Source organism: Salmo salar, chromosome ssa14, assembly GCF_905237065.1.
Source record: "Salmo salar chromosome ssa14, Ssal_v3.1, whole genome shotgun sequence".
NCBI classification, from domain to species: Eukaryota; Metazoa; Chordata; class Actinopteri; order Salmoniformes; family Salmonidae; genus Salmo; species Salmo salar.
The window spans coordinates 55,306,471-55,326,064 of record NC_059455.1 but is presented as its reverse complement, the minus strand read 5'-3'; positions in this window follow the sequence as shown (position 1 = coordinate 55,326,064).

Sequence of the window (19,594 nt, the reverse complement as noted above, 5' to 3'; positions counted from 1 at the left end):
GGGGCACACAATGCAAATAGTCCGGGTAGCCATTTGATTACCTGTTCAGGAGTCTTATGGCTTGGGGGTAAAAACTGTTGAGAAGCCTTTTTGTCCTAGACTTGGCACTCTGGTACCGCTTGCCATGTGGTAATAGAGAGAACAGTCTATGACTGGGGTGGCTGGGGTCTTTGACAATTTTTAGGGCCTTCCTCTGACACCGCCTGATGTAGAGGTCCTGGATGTCAGGCAGCTTAGTGTGGCCCAGTGATGTACTGGGCCATACGCACTACCCTCTGTAGTGCCTTGTGGTCAGAGGCTGAGCAATTGCCGTACCAGGCAGTGATGCTACCAGTCAGGATGCTCTCGATGTTGCAGCTGTAGAACCTTTTGAGGATCTCAGGACCCATGCCAAATCTTTTTAGTTTCCTGAGGGGGAATAGGCTTTGTTGTGCCCTCTTCACGACTGTCTTGGTGTGTTTGGACCACTCTAGTTTGTTGGTCATGTGGACACCAAGGAACTTGAATCTCTCAACCTGCTCCACTACAGCACCGTTGATAAGAATGGGGGCGAACTCTGTCCTCCTTTTCCTGTAGTCCACAATCATCTCCAAATCCACTAATTTGAAGGGGTGTCCACATACTTTTGTAGTGTATACAGGCTTATATTCATGTAGCCTATATATCGGTTTGTTCTTTGTCAATGGAGGTCTGATGAAGACCTGAGAGGTCGAAATATTATCACCAATAAATCACATGGGAGCAAAGATTGCAGTGCGCAGTCTCTTTTCACCCTGTTCATCCCTTGCCCCTATGTTCTCTCATAGAAAAGTGTGCAGTCACTCAAGACTAGCCTATAATTCATGCCAGGGCTGCAGAGGGACTGGGAACTACAATACTGTAGGATGACGCAGCACTTTTTAGTGGGTGTGTTTATATAACAGAGCCCAAATTAGAACCAAGCAAATGGTCTTTAGGGCCATAATATGTAATTATCTCTAACCAAGAAATAGCTTGTGCAGTTAGGGGTATGTCATATTTTGTGAATGCAATAAAGTAAAATAATCTGTTCACAAATCAAAATAAATAACAATTCAAATTGTATTTGTCACATGCGCCAAATGCAACAGTTGTAGAAATTACCATGAAATGCTTACTTACAAGCCCTTTCCCAACGATGCAGAGATAAGTGAGACAAATGTGCTAAATTAAAAAAGGAAATAGTAACAATAAAATAACAACAATAAGGCTACATACAAGAAATACCAGTACAGTCTATGTGCAGGGTCACGAGGTAGTTGCGGTAATATGTTCATGTAGGTAGGGGTAAAAGTGTCTAGGCAATCAGGATAGATTGTCACGACTTCCGCCGAAGTCAGTCCCTCTCCTTGTTCGGGCGGCGTTCGGTGGTCGACGTCACCGACCTTCTAGCCATCGCCGATACACTTTTAATTTTCCATTGGTTTTGTCTTGTCTTCCATCACACCTGGTTCCAATTCCATCAATTATATGTTGTCCATCTAACCCTCTGTTCCCCCCAATGTCCTTGTCCATAATTGTTTGTTGTCAGTGCTTGTGCACGTTATGTTCTGGTGTGCGTCGGGTTATGTACCCATGTATGTTATTGTTATGTATCCGGTGGGTTTTGATAATTAAACTTAGCCGTTAGAAACACAGATTTGCTCTCCTGCGTCTGGCTTCTCTGCCGCCAGTACGCACCCCTGACAGAATTACGGACCACTACTATGGAGTCAGCAGGAGCAGGTACCCCAGTATTAGGGACGAGGAATGCGTCCAGGAGCACGCAGCAATGCTTCAACATCTTGGCACCGCCATGGACCACGTTGTCCTGACAGTGGACCGCTTGGAGAGACAGGGAGTTATTCCAGCGCCTCCACCAGCACAAACGGGGTTCCCACTGAGCGCCCCTCTTCATCCTGGTCCCAGTGGGATTCGTCTCTCCCTGCCCCAGGAATACGATGGGAAGGCTGCGAACTGCCAGGGGTTCCTTCTCCAACTGGACCTGTACCTGGCCACCATCCATCCGGCTCCGTCGGGTCGTGTGAGGGTGTCCACCCTCGTCTCGTGCCTCACCGGGAAAGCCCTGGAGCGGGCCAACGCCGTATGGAGAGAGGGAGATGCGGAGTTGGACCAGTTTGAGGAGTTCACCCACCGTTTCCGGGCAGTCTTCGACCATCCGCCCGAGGGTCGAGCCGCGGGTGAGTGCCTCTTCCATCTGAGGCAGGAGACGAGGAGCGCCCAGTAGTTCGCCCTAGAGTTTAGGACCCTAGCTGCCGGCGCGGGATGGAACGACAGGGCCCTGATCAACCATTATCGCTGCAGTCTGCGCGAGGACGTCCGTCGGGAGTTGGCCTGCAGAGACACCACCCTTACGTTTGACCAGCTGGTGGACCTGTCCATCTGGCTGGACAACCTGCTGGCTACCCGCGGACGTTCAGATCGGGGTCTGGTGGTTCCATCCCCCCGCAACCAAGGAGCATCAAAAGTCGTGCTATAAATTCTCAGACAACCCAAAGATTCCTTGATGCCCTTCCAGACTCCCTCTGCCTACCCAAGGACATCAGAGGACAAAAATCAGTTAACCACCTAACTGAGGAACTCAATTTAACCTTGCGCAATACCCTAGATGCAGTTGCACCCCTAAAAACATTTGTCATAAGAAACTAGCTCCCTGGTATACAGAAAATACACGAGCTCTGAAGCAAGCTTCCAGAAAATTGGAACGGAAATGGCGCCACACCAAACTGGAAGTCTTCCGACTAGCTTGGAAACAGTACCGTGCAGTATCGAAGAGCTCTCACTGCTGCTCGATCATCCTATTTTTCCAACTTGAGGAAAATAAGAACAAATCTGAAATTTATTTTTGATACTGTCACAAAGCTAACTAAAAAGCAGCATTCCCCAACAGAGGATAGCTTTCACTTTAGCAGTAATAAATTCATGAACTTCTTTGAGGAAAAGATCATGATCATTAAAAAGCAAATTACGGACGCCTCTTTAAATCTGCGTATTCCTCCAAAGCTTTAGTACTATATCTCTTGACACAATGATGAAAATAATCATGGCCTCTAAACCTTCAAGCTTCATACTGGACCCTATTCCAACTAAACTACTGAAAGAGCTGCTTCCTGTGCTTGGCCCTCCTATGTTGAACATAATAAACGGCTCTCTATCCACCGGATGTGTACCAAGCTCACTAAAAGTGGCAGTAATAAAGCCTCTCTTGAAAAAGCCGAATCTTGATCCAGAAATTATAAAAAACTATCGGCCTATATCGAATCTTCCATTCCTCTCAAAAATGTTTGAAAAAGCTGTTGCGCAGCAACTCACTGCCTTCCTGAAGACAAACAATGTATACGAAACGCTTCAGTCTGGTTTTAGACCCCCATCATAGCACTGAGACTGCACTTGTGAAGGTGGTAAATTACCTTTTAATGACGTCAGACCGAGGCTCTGCATCTGTCCTCGTGCTCCTAGATCTTAGTGCCGCTTTTGATACCATCGATCACCACATTCTTTTGGAGAGATTGGAAACCTAAATTGGTCTACACGGACAAGTTCTGGCCTGGTTTAGATCTTATCTGTCGGAAAGATATCAGTTTGTCTCTGTGAATGGTTTGTCCTCTGACAAATCAACTGTAAATTTCTGTGTTCCTCAAGGTTCCGTTTTAGGACCACCATTGTTTTCACTATATATTTTACCTCTTGGGGATGTCATTCGAAAACATAATGTTAAATTTCACTGCTATGCAGATGACACACAGCTGTACATTTCAACAAAACATGGTGAAGCCCCAAAATTGCCCTCGCTAGAAGCCTGTGTTTCAGACATAAGGAAGTGGATGGCTGCAAACTTTCTACTTTTAAACTCAGACAAAACAGAGATGCTTGTTCTAGGTCCCAGGAAACAAAGAGATCTTCTGTTAAATCTGACAATTAATCTTGATGGTTGTACAGTCGTCTCAAATAAAACTGTGAAGGACCTCGGCGTTACTCTGGACCCTGATCTCTCTTTTGAAGAACATATCAAGACTGTTTACATTTACGTCATTTATCAGACGCTCTTATCCAGAGCGACTTACAAATTGTTGTATTCACCCTATTCCGCTTAAGATATCCAGTGGAACAACCACTTTACAATAGTACATCTATATCTTTTTTTGGGGGGGGGGGGGGGGGGTTAGAAGCATTACTATATCCTGTCCCAGGTATTCCTTAACCTCTTACATCTAGACGTTCCGCTAGCGGAACACCTGCTCCAATATCCAATGATAGGCGTGGCGCGAATTACAAATTCCTCAAAAATACAAAAACGTCAATTTTTCAAACATATGACTATTTCACAGCATTTTAAAGACAAGACTCTCCTTTATCTAACCACACTGTCCGATTTCAAAAAGGCTTTACAGCGAAAGCAAAACATTAGATTATGTCAGCAGAGTACCAAGCCAGAAATAATCAGACACCCATTTTTCAAGCTAGCATATAATGTCACAAAAACCCAGAAGACAGCTAAATGCAGCACTAACCTTTGATGATCTTCATCAGATGACACACCTAGGACATTATGTTATACAATACATGCATGTTTTGTTCAATCAAGTTCATATTTATATCAAAAAACAGCTTTTTACATTAGCATGTGACGTTCAGAACTAGCATACCCCCCGCAAACTTCCGGAGGAATTTGCTAAGAATTTACTAAATTACTCACGATAAACGTTCACAAAAAGCATAACAATTATTTTAAGAATTATAGATACAGAACTCCTCTATGCACTCGATATGTCCGATTTTAAAATAGCTTTTTGGTGAAAGCACATTTTGCAATATTCTAAGTACATAGCCCAGGCATCACGGGCTAGCTATTTAGACACCCGGCAAGTTTAGCACTCACCAATATCAGGTTTACTATTATAAAAGTTTGATTACCTTTTGTTGTCTTCGTCAGAATGCACTCCCAGGACTGCTACTTCAATAACAAATGTTGGTTTGGTCCAAAATAATCCATCGTTATATCCGAATAGCGGCGTTTTTGTTCGTGCGTCCCAGACACTATCTGAAATGGTAAATCAGGGTCGCGCGCATGGCGCAATTCGTGACAAAAAAATCTAAATATTCCATTACCGTACTTCGAAGCATGTCAACCGCTGTTTAAAATCAATTTTTATGCCATTTTTCTCGTAAAAAAGCGATAATATTCCGACCGGGAATCTCCTTTTAGCTAAACAGAGGAAAGTAAACAAAGCTTTCGGTCGACGCGGGCACGAGCCTGAGTCTCACAGTACTGTAACCAGCCACTACCCAAACGCGCTACTTTTTTTCAGCCAGAGCCTGCAAAGCCACGATTCAGCTTTTTACCGCCTTCTGACACCCTATGGCAGCCGTAGGAAGTGTCACGGGACAGCTAAGATCCTCACTCTTCAATAAACAGAGACAAGAAGAACGACACCTTGTCAGACAGGCCACTTCCTGCATGAAACCTTCTCCGTTTTTTGCCTGCCAAATGAGTTCTGTTATACTCACAGACACCAGTCAAACAGTTTTAGAAACTTTAGGGTGTTTTCTATCCATATGTAATAAGTATATGCATATTCTAGTTACTGGGTAGGAGTGGTAACCAGATTAAATCGGGTACGTTTTTTATCCAGCCGTGAAAATACTGCCCCCTAGCCATAACAGGTTAACACAGTGTCCAAAGAATGTATACAGAATGGTGTCATCTGCATAAAAGGTGGATCAAGGAATCACCTGCATCATTGATATATACAGAGAAAAGAGTCGGCCCGAGAATTGAACCATGTGGTACCCCCATAGAGACTGCCAGAGGTCCGGACAACAGGCCCTCCGATTTGACACACTGAACTCTGAGAAGTAGTTGGTGAACCAGGCGAGGCAGTCATTTGAGAAACCAAGGCTGTTGAGTCTGCCGATAAGAATACAGTAATTGACAGAGTCGAAAGCCTTGGCCAGGTCGATGAATACAGCTGCACAGTACTGTCTTTTATCGATGGCGGTAATGATATCATTTAGTACCTTGAGCGTGGCTGAGGTGCACCCGTGACCAGCTCGGAAACCGGATTGCACAGCAGAGACGGTACGGTGGGATTCAAAATGGTCAGTGATCTGTTTGTTAACTTGGCTTTCGAAGACTTTAGAAAGGCAAGGCAGGATGGATATAGGTCTGTAACAGTTTGGGTCTAGAATGTGACCCCCTTTGAAGAGGGGGATGACCACGGCAGCATTCCAATCTTTAGGAATCTCGGACAATATGAAAGAGAGGTTGAACAGACCAGTAATAGGGGTTGCAACAACGGCGGCGGATAATTTTAGAAAGAGAGGGTCCAGATTGTCCAGCCCAGCTGATTTGTACAGGTCCAGGTTTTGCAGCTCTTTCAGAACATCTGCTATCTGGATTTGGGTGAAGGAGAAGCTGTGGAGGCTTGGGCAAGTAGCTGAGAGGGGGTGTGGAGCTGTTGGCTGGGGTAGTCAGGAGGAAAGCATGGCCAGCCGTAGAGAAATGCTTATTGAAATTCTCATTTATTGTGGATTCATCGGTGATGACTGTTTCCTAGCCTTAGTGCAGTGGGCAGCTGGGAGGAGGTGCTCTTATTCTCCATGGACATTAGTGTCCCAACACTTTTTGGAGTTAGAGCTACAGGATGCAAATTTCTGTTTAAAAAAGCTAGCCTTTGCTTTCCTAACTGACTGTGTATTTTTTCCTGACTTCCCTGAAAAGTTGCATATCGCGGGGACTATTCAATGCTAGTGCAGTACACCACAGGATGTTTTTGTGCTGGTTGACGGCAGTTAGGTCTGGAGTGAACCAAGGGCTATATCTGCTCTTAGTTCTATATTTTTTTAAAGGGGCATGCTTATTTAAGATGGTGAGGAAATGAATTTTAAAGAACAACCAGGCATCCTCAACTAACGGGATGAGGTCAATATCCTTCCAGGATACCCCGGCCAGGTTGATTAGAAAGGCCTGCTTGAAGAAGCATTTGACAGTGATGACGGGTGGTCGTTTGACAGCGGACCCATAACGGATGCAGGCAATGAGGCAGTGATCGCTGAGATCCTGATTGAAAACAGCAGAGGTGTATTTGGAGGGCATGTTGGCCAGGATAAAATCTATGAGGTTGCCCATGTTGGGTTCCTTGATGATTTGTGTGAGATTGAGGGCATCTAGCTTAGATTGTAGGGTGGCCGGGGTGTTAAGCATATTCCAGTTTAGGTCACCTAACAAAACGAACTCTGAAGACAGATGGGGTGAAATCAATTCACATATGGTGTCCACGGCACAGCTGGGAGCTGAGGGGGGTCTATACCAGGCGGCAACAGTGAGAGACTTATTTCTGGAGAGATACATTTTTTTAATTTTAAGCTCGAACTGTTTGGGCATAGACCTGGAAAGTAAGCCTGCAAAGTTCTGTCAATCTCTGCAGTAGATTGCAACTCCTCCCCCTTTGGCAGTTCTATCTTGACGGAAAATGTTGTAGTTGGGTATGGAAATCTCAGAAATTTTGGTGGCCTTCCTAAGCCAGGATTCTGACATGGCAAGGACATCAGGGTTGGCGGAGTGTGCTAAAGCAGCGAGTAAAACAAACTTAGGGAAGAGGCTTCTGATGTTAACATGCATGAAACCAAGGCTTTTATGGTTACATAAGTAAACAAATGAGAGGGCTTGGGGACACACAGGGCCTGGGTTAACCTCTACATCACCCAAGGAACAGAGGAGGGAGTAGGATGAGGGTGCGGCTAAAGGCTATCAAAACTGGTCGTCTAGTGCGTTGAGGACAGAGAACAAAAGGAGCAGATTTCTGGGCGTGGTAGGGGTATGGTAGGGTGCGGGTACAGTGGAGGTAAACCTAGGCATTGAGTGACGAAAAGAGAGGTTGCATCTCTGGAGGCACTAGTTATGCTAGGTGACAAAGAGGCATGTTGAGGCATGTTGAGTGGCGTTAGGGGCTCCGGAGTAAAATAAAACAGTGATAACTACATTAAACAACAGTATACAAGGCATAATGACATTAGAGAAAGACAAAAAGCGAGACATAAAGCAATCACAGGTGTTGATTGGGAGAGCTAGCTAAGACAATGGGTAAAACAGCAACAGCTAATCAGCTAAGACAACAGGTAAAATGGCGATGAATGGGCAGAGAGGGTCAGTTGACTACAGTTTGAGGCTGGGGCCGACAGATAAACAAAACAAACAAAATAGAGTACCGTGATTAATGAACAGTCTAGCAGGCATCAGCTATGTAGCCAGGTGATCATAGGGTCCAGTGAACAGCAATAGATGAAACAGGGAAGTCGTTACTAGGCTAGCAAGCGGGAGACACGGCGTTCATAAAGTTAGCAAACCGGGGCTAGCAGAAGCGTCTTCGTCGACGTCCGACAAAGGCCGGTTGAGGGCACATCGGATGGAATTGCGTCGGCAGACCAGTCGTGATGGATCTGCGGGACTCCATGTCGACAAAGGGTCCAGGCCAATTGGCAAAAGAGGTAATGTAGCTGGAGTAATTTAATTTGCTAGCCGGGAGATGCACCTGGCTCGAGGCTAACTGGTGCTAGTTTTGGGACAAGGACGTTAGCCACTATAGCCCCTCGGTAGCAGCTGGCTAGTTGCGATGATCCGATGCGAAGGTCCAGAGCTTACGGCAGGAATCTGGCGATGTAGTGGCTTCTAGTCGTGTTAGTAAAGAGTCAGGCATCAGCTGTGTAACCAAGTGATCATAGGGTCCACTGAGCAGGCCGGGAGATGGGCCTGGCTCAAAGGCTAGCTTTGGGGCTGGGCCACTTGGTAGCAGCTAGCTAGCTGCGAGGATCTGGAATAATGAATAAATTGTTGGTGATCAGGCCTACCACCGTCACGTCGTCAGCAAATTTAATGATGGTGTTGGAGTCGTGCGCTAAAACACATTTATGGGTGAATATGGCGTTCTTAGGTACAGGAACTATGACGGTCTGCTTAAAACATGTAGATATTACACACTAGGTCAGGGAGAGGATGAAAATGTCAGTGAAGACATTTGCCAGCTGGTCAGCGCATGCTCTGAATACGCGTCCCGGTAATCCACCTGTCCCTGTGGCCTTGTGAATGTTAACCTGTTAACCTCTTACATCTAGACGTTCTGCTAGCGGAACACCTGCTCCAATATCCAATGATGGGCGTGGCGCGAATTACAAATTCCTCTAAAATCCGAAAACTTCCATTTTTCTAACATATGACTATTTTACAGCATTTTAAAGACAAGACTCTCGTTAATCTAACCACACTGTCCGATTTCAAAAAGGCTTTACAACGAAAGCAAAACATTAGATTATGTCAGCAGAGTACCAAGCCAGAAATAATCAGACACCCATTTTTCAAGCTAGCATATAATGTCACAAAAAACAAAACCACAGCTAAATGCAGCACTAACCTTTGATGATCTTCATCAGATGACAACCCTAGGACATTATGTTATACAATGCATGCATGTTTTGTTCAATCAAGTTCATATTTATATAAAAAAAACAGCTTTTTTACATTAGCATGTGACGTTCAGAACTAGCATACCCCCCGCAAACATCCGGTGAATTTACTAAATTACTCACGATAAACGTTCACAAAAAACATAACAATTATTTTAAGAATTATAGATACAGAACTCCTCTATGCACTCGATATGTCCGATTTTAAAATAGCTTTTCGGTGAAAGCACATATTGCAATATTCTCAGTAGATAGCCCAGCCATCACGGCTAGCCATTTAGACACCGACCAAGTTTAGCCCTGATCAAACTCCGATTTACTATTACAAAAGTTTCATTACCTTTGTTGTCTTCGTCAGAATGCACTCCCAGGACTGCTACTTCAATAACAAATGTTGGTTTGGTCCAAAATAATCCATCGTTATATCCAAATTGCGGCGTTTTGTTCGTGTGTTCCAAGACACTATCCGAAATGGTAAATCAGGGTCGCGAGCATGGCGCAATTCGTGACAAAAGATTTCGAAATATTCCATTACTGTACTTCGAAGCATGTCATCCGCTGTTTAAAATCCATTTTTATGCCATTTTTCTCGTAAAAAAGCGATAATATTCCGACCGGGAATCTCCGTTTAGCTAAACAGACAAAGGAAAAGAAAGCTGCAAAGCCACGATTCAGCATTTTGCCTCCTTCTGAGAGTCCATGTGAGCCGTAGAAAGTGTCACGTAAGAGCAGAGATCCCCTGTAATTGATAGATATAATGAACAAGGCCAAGAAATGGTCAGACAGGGTACTTCCTGTACAGAATCTTCAGGTTTTGGCCTGCCAAATGAGTTCTGTTATACTCACAGACACCATTCAAACAGTTTTAGAAACTTTGGAGTGTTTTCTATCCAAAGCTAATAATTATATGCATATTCTAGTTTCTGGGCAGGAGTACTAATCAGATTAAATCGGGTACGTTTTTTTATCCGTCTGTGAAAATACTGCCCCCTAGCCATAACAGGTTAAAAGGTCTTACATCGGCTACGGAGAGTGTGATCACACAGTCATCATCATGAATGGTTCAGTGGTGCTTGTCTCGAAGTGAGGATAGAAGGGATTTAGCCCATCTAGTAGGTTTTTGTCACTGGGCAGCTCGGATGGGTTTCCCTTTGTAATCTGTAATAGTTTGCAAGCCCTGCCACATATGACGAGCGTCAGAACCGGTGTAGTAGGTTTCGATCTTAATCCTGTGTTGATGCTTTGCCTGTTTGATGGTTTGACAGAGGGCATAGCAGATTTTCTTACAAGTGTCCGGATAATAGGTCCCTCTCCTTGAATGTAATAGCTCTAGCCTTTAGCTCAGTGCAGCTATTGCCTGTAACCCATAGATTCTTGTTGGGATATGTATGTACGGTCACTGTGGGGACGACGTCATCGATACACTTATTAATGAAGCCAGTGACTCATGTGGTAAACTCTTCAATGCCATCGGATGAATACCGGAACATATTCCAGCCTGTACTAGCAAAACAGCACGTCACTGGTACTTCCTGTTTGAATTTTTGCTTGTAAGCAGGAATCAGGAGGATAAAGTTATGGTCAGATTTCCCAAATGTGTGTTGAGTAAAGGAGATCTGGAATTTTTTTGCCTCTAGTTGCACAGGTGACATGCTGGTAAAAATGAGGTAAAATGGATTTCAGTTTTCCTGCATTAAAATCACCGGCCACTAGGATCACCGCCTCTGGGTGTGCATTTTCTTGTTTGCCTATGCCCCTATACAGCTCGTTGAGTGCGGTCTTAGTGCCCACGTAAGTTTGTGGTGGTAGATAAACAGCTTCGAAAAATATAGATGAAAACAAAATAAAAGGTGAAAACTGGTAAATAGTATCGTCACACCCTAATCTGTTTCACCTGTCTTTGTGCTTGTCTCTAACTCACTCCAGGTGTCGCCCATCTTCCTCATTATCCCCAGTGTATTTATTCCTGTGTTCTCTGTTTGCCTGTTGCCAGTTCGGTTTGTTTCGTCAAGACTCGTTCCTGTTTTCTAGCTTTCCCGGTTTTTGACCATTCTGCGTGCCCCGAGTGTGCCTGTCGTTCTGTACCTGGTCACACCACCCTGGATTACTGACCTCTGCCTGCCCTTGACCTGTCGTTTGCCTGCCCCGCTGTTTTTGTAATAAACTGTTGTTACTTTGAAACTGTCTGCATCTGGGTCTTCTCCTAAGCCTTGACAAGTATGGTCTACAGTTTATCATGAGGTATTGTAACTCAGGCGGGCAGAACCTCGAGACTTCCTTAATATTACAGAACGCGCACCAGCTGTTGATAACAAAGAGACACACACCACCCCATTGAGATTACCCAACGCTGCTGTTCTGTCCTGCCGATTTATATATTTTCCATGTCCTTGTTCCGCCATGACTCGGCGAAACATAAGACTTTTTAGTTCTTCAGATCACATTGATAGGAGTCTCAAACGGAGCTCATCCAGTGATTACACGTTCGCCAATAGAACAAAGGTAGAGGTGGTTTATCCACTCGCCGACGTAGTCTCGTCAGGCATCCCACACGGAGTGCTTCTTCCTTTTTCGAGTGTCTGGGATTTTGGCTTCATCCAGGACGAGCAGTATGTCCTTTTCCGCTGACTAATTGAAGTAGAAATCCTCATTCAAATCGAGGTTAGTGATCACTGTTCTTATGTCCAGAAGCTATTTTTGGTCATATGAAATGATGGCAGAAACATTATGTACAAGAAAAGTTAAGATCAGGGCAAAAAAAAATAAAAAAAATAGCTCAATTGGTCAGGAGCACGTAAAACGGGTGCTATTCCTTCCAGCACTATTCTTGGCAGAAGAAATACAATTGAATATGCCAGAACAAATGCTAAGTAACCCAATGTCAGGTGATATCTAGGTACCTTGATGACTACCGGTATACAGTATCAGCACAAGTGAATGTTCCCAGTTCAGCATGTCAAAGCCAAGGTTACCCTATCATGTCTCTGAGTCAGCAGCCTCTCCAACGTAGCTTTTATAGCCTGGCTGTATATGTTGTAACGGTTTTGACTTGAGGTTATCATTTATAGGGATGCCAGGTAGGTTGTGCCTACCAGAGAAAATATTGGTTTCTCCTTTTAGTTTGGGAGGGAATGAGTCCCATCTGGTCTGTCAAGTCTACACCAATACAAAGGACTCATGTAAAAGTCAGGATGGAAATACACTTTTCATAAACCCTTAAAACATTGGAAAGAACTTACAAAACTACTATTCTTTTGCGTGGTTGTATTAACATAAATGATCACACACACACACACAACAATATAACAATAATGAGCTTTAAACAGCTCTGGTTCCTCCAGAAATGTCCTGTACCTCGGGCCTAAAAAGAGTCCAGCCCGGTAAACAAGTTAAGGGAACTCAAGTGACCTTAGTGACGCAATGTTTGTCCGTTCATACCAGTGTAGCGTAAACCCAGTGTCAATCATACAATCAAAATAACAGATATTTTACCACACAACTATAAAGCGTATCACATCTTAATAAGTTCTCACTTACAACTAACTACATCAATCATCACGGTATACATCACACCAAAACAAATGAAATACCGTATACAAAAAGGCTGTAGTCAGTCGGTCAGTCTTTGGATCCGATCCTGGGTAGACTTGCTATTAGGCTACACAAAGCACACTTTTAAAGCAACACAACAAACGGAAGAGAGAAGCTTCAGAACTGAGGAGTGAACACATCCTCATTCACGTTTCCATCACAACCCCACTTTTGCGCAGCTGATGCTGGCTATTTAATTGGGAATTAAAAGGTTAACCTGTTAGGGCTAGGGGGCAGTATTGACACGGCTGGATAAAAAACGTACCCGATTTAATCTGGTTACTACTCCTGCCCAGTAACTAGAATATGCATATAATTATTGGCTTTGGATAGAAAACACCCTAAAGTTTCTAAAACTGTTTGAATGGTGTCTGTGAGTATAACAGAACTCATATGGCAGGCAAAAACCTGAGAAGATTCCATGCAGGAAGTGGCCTGTCTGACAATTTCTTGCCCTTCTTGATTATCTCTATCCATTACAGAGGATCTCTGCTGTTACGTGACACTTCCTACGGCTCCCATGGGCTCTCTGTATCTATAATTCTTAAAATAATTATGTTTTTTGTGAACGTTTATCGTGAGTAATGTAGTAAATTCACCGGAGGTTTGCGGGGGGTATGCTAGTTCTGAACGTCACATGCTAATGTAAAAAGCTGGTTTTTGATATAAATATGAACTTGATTGAACAAAACATGCATGTATTGTATAACATAATGTCCTAGGGTTGTCATCTGATGAAGAGCATCAAAGGTTAGTGCTGCATTTAGCTGTCTTCTGGGTTTTTGTGACATTATATGCTAGCTTGAAAAATGGGTGTCTGATTATTTCTGGCTGGGTACTCTGCTGACATAATCTAATGTTTTGCTTTCGTTGTAAAGCCTTTTTGAAATCGGACAGTGTGGTTAGATTAACGAGAGTCTTGTCTTTAAAATGCTGTAAAATAGTCATATGTTTGAGAAATTGAAGTAATAGCATTTCTAAGGTATTTGAAAATCGCGCCACTGGATTAGACCGGCTGTTGCGTAGGTGGGACGAATTCGTCCCGCCTAGCCCAGAGAGGTTAAAGGTCTTACTCACATAGGCTACAGAGAGGTGATCACACAGTCATCCGGAACAGCTACATACATGTTTCAGTGTTACTTGCCTTGAAGTGAGCATAGAAGTAATTTAGCTCGTCTGGTAGGCTCGTGTCACTGGGCAGTTTGCGGCTGTGCTTCCCTTTGTAGTTTGTAATACTTTACAAGCCCTGCCAAATCCGACGAGTGTCGCAGCCGGTTTAGTACGATTCAATCTTAGTCCTGTATTGACGCTTTGCCTGTTTGATGGTTCGTCAGTGGGCATAGCGGGATTTCTTACAAGCTTCCGGGTTAGAGTCCCGCTCCTTGAAAGGGGCAGCTCTACCCTTTCTCAGTGTTGATGTTGCCTGTAATCCATGGCTTCTGGTTGGGGTATGTACGTACAGTCATTGTGGGGACAACGCCATCGATGCACTTATTTACGAAGCCAGTGACTGATGTGGTGTACTCCTTAATGCCATCAGATGAATCCCGGAACATATTCCAGTCTGTGTTAGCAAAACAGTCATGTAGCTTAGCATCTGCTTCATCTGCCCACTTTTTTATTGACCAAGTCACTGGTGCTTCCTGCTTTAGTTTTTGCTTGTAAGCAGGAATCCAGACTGGTGTTTTCTCCATCTCCTTAGCTATCATATTCAACTTCCACTGATTTCAAAACTCGGTCCTCCAGAAAGTGGAGAGCATAGACATAACGTTAGCTAGCTAACAGTACACTAACTTGACATTAGGTTTATGCAGTTTTACTACGCGACACATAAAACAAAGCTGCGTTTGACACAATTACCTAGACATACTGACCAGCTCCAATAGACAGACGCGTGTTATATGGCAGACCAATCCAAACTCATCTCTCGGCATGTCTAGCCCACTCATTATCTCAGCCAATCATGGCTAGCAGGAAGTTTGCTCCCTTTTTCTGTGGCTAAATCAACTAGGCTCGTAATTTAACAATTTTATTCATATTTACAGATGGCATACATATTTGATATTAAGGCACATGAAAGTTCACATGTTCGAGAAGGCATTTCAGCCAAAAAACTAGATTTTTTTTAATGTACGTTCAAACAGCTCTCCTGTGAAGTTGTGACTTGAAACATACGCCTAGTTTCCTGAATGGGGTCACAAATACATTTTTAAAATATTCTTTCTGGCCTAGTTTTAATATGATTGATTGTGTAGCTCAATAAAGTTACTTTAAAGAATATGTATGCACTCATTATTGTAAGTTGCTCTGGATAAAAGTGTCTGCTAAATGACTAAAATGTAAAGGGGCAATCTGCAGTTCAAACAATAACAAAGCAATCCACCCACCGCTGTTTTGATGAACAGCTCAGGGAAGGGTCAATTTAACAACTCTCAAATTCATACAGAGCTATGGAGAGAGCTATCAAAAGTATAGTTTAAAACTGTACAGTGTTTGTTTACAAACAATGGAGTAAAACAAGCTTCTGATTGGGTACGACAGTTGAACTAAGTTCATGGGGAATTAGTAAGTTATATTCTTCAAGATTCAAATGGGTATTTCAGTAATTTAAAAGTTAAAAAAAATGTATGTAACAATCACAGATTTGGACAAAATGCAAATACTGGCAATATTGACTTGCATTGCAAATTTAAAAAATAAATAAAATAAAGTGGAAACGGGCCGGGTAAACAAAAGGGCCGGTTGGATTTCTGTCATTACACGTCCAAAGATTGCTTACAGCATGTGTCAAAACTCATTCCACAGAGGGGTGACTGTTTGCGGGTTTTTGCCCCTCCCTTATACTTGATTGATGAATTAAGGTCACTAATAAGTAAGGAACTCCCCTTACCTGGTGGTCTAGATCTTAATTGAAATAAAGCCCAAAAACCACTAGGCCCGCCAAAAAACACTAGGCCCCCCATGTAGTTTGACACCCCTGCCTTAAAAAGGTATGGAAATCAATATGTAATATGGTAATTTGGGTGAACTATCCCTTTAACCTTCATCATACTCATTGAAAGATTAGTTACAGTATTCACAACAACATTACTATGGTTTGACCGCTACAGGCATTTCTACTCATAAACCAAAACAATCAAAACTCTGAATTTCTCTTTGAAGGTCATCGACACAGCTTTGGCCTTGGCATGACACACCTTGGTAGGAATCCTATTTTCTCCTTTCACAGCACCTTATTAAATTCAGCAGCCTGTCCACTGTTTCACACACTGATCCCTCATCCTGTCCTCCTTCCCAAACTGGCAGCCAAGGAGGGAGGTCAGTAGTTGCAACGCATGGTGAGAAAAGATATGGTCCGCCAGATATGGTCCACCTCTAAATACGTACATTTGTGTGGAAAGTGACGTATGACATAACTACAATGCAGCATTTTTAGCCAAGGGTGTGCTAAATCCTGCACTACAAGATGAATGGCCTTAGAATTATTTAGACAAGGCATTAAGAGGTTCTCTTCCAATCAATATACAGTATAATCAATGAATGGCTGTCATGCTGCCGGAGCGGCTGTCAAGCTGAAGTTAAGGCATAGATCCTGTTCCAACTGCCAACCATCTGCAGAGGCAACAGAGTAAAGGGGGTGAGTGGGTGGGGGTTGAGATTCAAGTGGGATGGGGGGGATCGAGTAGGATAGCGTGAAGCTGGGAGGAGTGAAATTAAGAATTGACTGAGGATGGGGGTTTGAAGGGAGGGAAGCGGAGGGAAGCGGAGGGGGGAGGGCTGAGGGATGGGGAAGATGCTACTATACACTCTTAGAGGTGCTCTCTATAATCAAAAAGGGTTACTCGGCTGTCCCATAGAAGAACCCTTTGAAAAAACCCTTTGACCTCCTTTTGGTATGAACTGACTTGTTGGAAAGGTGGCATCCTATGACGGTGCTAAGTTGAAAGTCACTGAGCTCTTCAGTAAGGCCATTCTACTGCCAATGTTTGTTTATGAAGATTGCATGGCTGTGCGTTCGATTTTATACACCTGTCAGCAACGGGTGTGGCTGAAATAGCCAAATCCACTTATTTGAATGGGTGTCCACATACTTTTGTAGATATAGTGTATGATGAATAATTGATATGAAATCAGAATGTTCAGAGTGTTCAGTAAATCATTTATTAAACGTCAGTACATTCACAGCATGTTGAGTCAAGTTTTTTACTTCAAGCTTTCTATGAGAATGTTTGAGAAAAACACCAAGAGAAGAATTCTCTCTATCATATATTGTAGTGTACACAAACCTCTAGGCAATTGCCACTTTGGCAATGCCTCCTCTTGAAGTATAGGGGCGGTCCCCAGAACAAGCAAGGAAGTGGGCAGAACAAGCAAGGGGTTGGGCAGATCCAAGCACAAGCTAGTGAGATCCTATTAGCACGTTCTAGCATATATTTGCGTATTTTCATTAGGGAATGCCTACTCTGTGATGTGCGCACGTGCAATACTCAATTTGCACTTGCACTCCTTCTAAACAATGCCATTTATTTTTTACTTTGGCAAAGGGTCAAGTCTGCAAAACAGTCCACTCTGTTCGTAACAGATTCTAGTTTTCGGAACAGAAAACTGTATTGAGATTGAATGTTTCATCGATGAGACAAGTTTCATCTAGTGTCATCTCCTCCTACTTCCCGCCACTGGACTTCCTCTCGTCACCATATTTGGTGAGGAGAATAAGTTCTAAAGGGATGCTTCAGATGTATTCATCATGTGAGGGATCTGCCTCCTAGCTGTGGCCTATTCCTGGACAACAAAAAAAGTTATGGAAATTCTCCATTTAGCTTGCTTTTTAGTTCAGGACTGGGCTTAATCTGTGTCTGAAAGGCATTTGGACATGGATACCATGTTAACACACTAACAACATTGCATTCCTATCCTGGACCATTGGCTTATCATCATGCTTAGCAACAGTAAAAATCTGTCCAGTGAACGTGTCCTCTCTCACATCAGTCCAGAAGGAAGGGTTAGGGTTTAATGTGATCTTATAATGAATCACTTACTAAGGTCACACCACAAAGGGTGTCATTTATGCAGATAAGTCTGCATAGTTGGTAAATGGGTAATAATTAACTACACTGGCACCATTAAGTCCGTAAACCTTATACATTTAGCCAGGGCCAAACACCTGGCATTCCGGACATAACTGGAAAGTGGAGCATTTGAGATATAACAGACTGCCGATAGCTGCGTAAAAGGAACTGGTTCACCTAGCCCAAACCATCTTCTGACATGTAGGGGTCAATTGAAGAGGCCTGCTCCGCTAAGGTCAGAGGTCAGTGAAATGTCTGTGGGAAAGTAGGCTACCACACGACACCCACTTTAAACAAAACATAAGCGTACAGAGTGATTCTGCTAGACATAACTTGAAAAGCTATCCATTACCAGCAAATGGAGACTGTTCTGCATTCTCTGCACAACAGCCTTTTGTATACAGTACTATTGTGTGCAACTTTATTTGCCAGTATGTCCATTAGCTGTAGATCCAGCAGGATAACAAACAGTCCGGTCTCCAGTTGTTGTGAGTTAAGGCTGCTGTGGTCTTGCTTTTCGAAAACACACAGCTGATGTATGAGACCAGTGCTATTGTGACTGAAAACCTGTGAGTCATATAACCACCCCCCCTTATCTAGTACAGTGTGTGATTTTGATCCTTTATACACTACGTGGCCAGTTTATTAGGAACACCACCCTGTTCACGAAAATGGTTCGCTCCTACAGACAGCAAGTCATGTGGCCGTGACTTGCTATATAAAGCAGACGGACAGGTAGAGGCATTCAGTTACTTTTCGAATTAACGTCAGAATGGACAAAACTAGTGACCTAAGCAACTTTGAGTGTGGTATGATCGTCACCATAATAGCTTAGATCCTAAAGCCTCATTAGCAATGCCATGGAAATGTCATTACTGAATCACAAGCTGTAGGGAACATTTATGAAGGTGCCTGTTAAGGTGAATGAATCAATCTTCTGTTCTTGTCCAAAAGTTTGTGATGACTAGAGTAGTATAGTTTATCTGATGAATGATCTGTGCGTGTGTATATGATTATTACTGAATTAATTTTACCTTTATTTTTACCAGGCAGGCTAATTAAGAAAAACATTATTTCTGACTCAGTCCTCTGCGTGTGCGTCCCACTTTTAATTCAAGCTTACCTGCGATACGAAAGACTGCCCTCTCCGCCGGGTCCAGCACGTGCACATCTCCGGAAGCAGACTTGGAGCGTTTGATCCGGTGGTGTTTATGGAGGTTCCAGGGCAGAGTGTCTCCTGGGAATGGAAAGCTGCTTAGCTCACTGGAGCTCTCCTCAGATGCAGCCCGCAACAACGGATACCTCTTAGTACTTTCCTTCAGCTCCTCCATGGCCTGCATGAGCAACAAAAGGAAAAATGTCTGTGTAGTACAGGCCTGGGCAAATATTTTCCATGGAGTGCCACATTAAAATATATTTTTGCCATCGTGGGCCAGAATCATTTTACAGGATTACAC